Source organism: Corvus brachyrhynchos, unplaced genomic scaffold, assembly GCF_000691975.1.
Source record: "Corvus brachyrhynchos isolate BGI_N302 unplaced genomic scaffold, ASM69197v1 scaffold59, whole genome shotgun sequence".
Lineage (NCBI taxonomy): Eukaryota > Metazoa > Chordata > Aves > Passeriformes > Corvidae > Corvus > Corvus brachyrhynchos.
The window spans coordinates 3,785,169-3,788,540 of record NW_008246054.1 but is presented as its reverse complement, the minus strand read 5'-3'; positions in this window follow the sequence as shown (position 1 = coordinate 3,788,540).

Below are 3,372 nucleotides of genomic sequence, written 5' to 3'. Positions count from 1 at the left end.
AATTTGTTCTTCTGAAAGAGCGACTCTTCCCAGAATTCACATGGATTTTGGAAGCTCCTCACGCCGAACACCGGAAGCTGCTGCTCCAAGAGCTCTGGGGGAGCTGGTGCCTGACACCAATAGCTCACACCAACACTCCCACTGTCCCATCTCCCAGGAAATGCCTGGAGAATGGGGTTTTGTGGCTCAGATGTGGCTGCTGGGGCACAAGGATGGGAAAACACTCACACAGAGTCACCGGGGGAGCTCTCAGCTGACGACAGCCCTGGCTGGGAGCTGGAGCTGCCTCCTGCTCCCAGGGGCATTCAGCACCCCCTGGGAACGAGGATTTACAGGCCAGGGACACTGCACAGAGGGACAGCAAGCCTCTGGTACCCTCTGATGGCCACGCAAAGGCAGCAGAAGCAGCAACTCTCCCTGTGACTCCTGCCAGCGGCTGCTGCAGCTCCCGGGATTTGCGGCTCTGGAGAATCACTGGAGAATCATCCTGATGGGAGGACATGGACTGAGTCACCTCTGCTGCCACCCAGCCCTGGGCTAACAGAAGCCCTGCATGCTCCAAAGCTTCTGTTTGCACCTTTTGGCTTCTGCTTCAGGCAGGCCCAAAGCCACACAGAGCCCTGCTGAGACACACTGAGCCGGCAGCCTGCCCCAGCTGCGCCTTCAGCCACCCTGCACAGCTGGGATACATTCCTGGCTCATCCCAGGACCTCTGGCTCATCCCACATCCTGGCAGGAGAGTGCCTGAGAGGGGAAGTGTTGCTGTACCAGTGCCCCTTCTTCACACAGGGAAGTTGGTCACGGTTCTGTTTTGAAGCCAGGTAGCCTGAAATCCATCAAATTCCAGCCCATTTCCAGACTAGGTGGCTTCCACTGGGTGAGCAGCGAGCTGGGAGCAGCTCCATGCTCCCACCACCCCCTACACCGGTGTTTGGGAAGGATGAGCCCCACGGCTGGCCCGGTGACCCCGCAGATGTCCCAGGAGGTGGAGGAGCCATCGATCAGGGCGGGAGGAAGGGCACGCTCGGTGCACATTGCTGGTAAGCAGTGAATCCAACAGCTCTGCATCTCCAAGGGCTGTGAACACGGCTCCGTGGGATGGGCAGATCCTCGGCAGATCAAAGCCTTTGCGAGCTGCACACCCTGCTTTGCTTTGCTTTGCTTTGCTTTGCTCAGGAGTCACAGATCCGGGCTGGGATCCAGGGAGCTCCTTTAAAATTAAATGCAGCCACCTGAGAGCTCCAGGGACACCCTCCACCCGGCCACCAACACATGGACCAGCGCCCCTCTGTCCCTGCCCACCCCTCCCAGCTGTGGGTGGGTGTCTGGCAATTGGTGACACTTCCAGCAGCATCACACTGTCCCCACCAGCGTCCCTGAGCTGTCCTGGCCTCTGGCTTTCCATGCAACCCGCTTATTCCTCCTCAGTCCCCCTCCTGTGCCCTGGGGACACAGACCTGGGTCTGTGCTTGCAGCTCCTGCTGCCGCTGTGGGACACCAGGGGACTCCCTGGGTGCTGCAGGCAGCCCTGTCTGGGATCTCCAAAGAGATATACGTTGCTGCTCTCAAAAAAAAAAAAAAAAAAAAAAATTGAGGAAAAAGGGTTGGGAGTTTCCATAGCTACAGCTTTACATTGCTCTGGCGAAGGCTCCGGCTCAGGCCGTGCAGTGAGGCACAAGCAGAGTGTTTTTTCCCACTCCAGCCCTGCAAGGCAGCGTGGTGCATGAATAAAGAAGAGGAGAAGAGAGAGGGAGCTGGGGGATTTTGGAAATAACGCATAAATGTTGAGGACTGGCTCAGGAGGTGGCCTCTGGCACAAGATGCCTGCCCTGCTGCTGGGGCAGGGTGTGAGCTGCCCTTGGGGTGCGAGGGAAGGAGCCCCTCATCACTCGGGGAGGGAGATGAACCTTCACGCTGCCTGACGTGGGCTGAGGCCAAAACCTGCTGCTTTTCAGTTCCTGCCTGCCTGGTGCTCGCAGGGCTGGACCTCAGGGACTCGGGGAGCTGCTGCAAGCAGGGAATGGGCAGAGGTTTGGGGCTCCGGGACAGGGGACTTGTCTGGCCGCCCATCCATGTCCTTTGTTCAGTGTAATGTTACCCCCTGAGGGCTGGTGTCAGCACTGTCACACGTGCATTTGCCAACTGATCACAGAATCACAGAATTCCAGACTGGTTCGGGTTGGAGGGACCTTAAAGTTCACCTCATTCCACCCCCTCCCATGGGGGGAACACCTTTTTCTAGCCCAGGTTGCTGCAAGCCCCGTCCAGCCTCACCTTGGACACTTCCAGGGTTCATGAACAAGAGGCAGATGGGCTTCCTCATTGTTTGCACCCTGGAGTTTTTCTCCAGGCAGTAAAATCTCCTTATGTTATCCCCTTCAATAAGGATTTATCATTGCTGCATCAGGGAATTAATACAGACCGTCTGAGAGGGTAATTTTCAGATTCACAGCAACTCACCATGAAGCAGTTCCAGTAAATTTTGCCTTTTTTTCCTCACCTTAATATTGTTACAGCTTTTCCTGGGAGATGAGAGAGGGAAAGATTCAACTCAGAGAAAAAAAAAAAAAACCAAAACAGACAACCCCACAACAACCAAATCGTAAGAGAAAGAGCAGAAAAGATAAAGGAACTCACAGAGCTCAGCTGAAAACCCTCATTAGGAGAATAAAGAACCAGAGAAAAACCTTCACACAAATTGCTCAGCTCAAGCCCACGTGGGGTGGGAACTGCCGGGATCAAATGTTTGAGATATCGACCGTTCCCAGGGACAGCATCTTCCAAAAGCAGAACACGTGTGAGGGATCTTCTTGCTTCTCGTCAGCACCAGGACGACACCAGCCCTGCCTTTCAAATGACTCCTTGGTGGTGGGGAGGCCCGAGAGAGAGAGGCAGTGGCTCATGAGCCTCATGAGCCTCATCTGCCACCTCCTTGCTGTGCCCAGCAGCCAGAGAAACGCTGCCACAGGCACCAAAATGTGGGAAACTGAGGCAGGCGAGGTGAGAAGGGTGGATGTGATCAGAAGCTTCTGCTCAGTGCTGGCGCTTCCTGGGCAGGCTGCAGCTGCTCCCTTCCTTCCTTACACTGGCAGCACCTCAAAGCACCAGAAAATGCCAAGGGCCTTCTCTTGGAAAGCCAAGCCTCAGACCAGTGCTCTGAACCACCCCTGAGCTTTTCTGAGCTGCCCTGGGAGGGGTCAGGGCCCTGAACGCCCAGGGGTGAGCCCACAGCAATGCCTCCATCCATCCTGGGAAGCAGGAGGAGGCTCACACAGCACCTCCCAATCCCGAGTGGATTTCAGCTTTGTTCCCTTGCACAGCAAGTTCACTTCACCTGAACACGGCTACTGGAACTCCTTAGGAAGCAGGAAT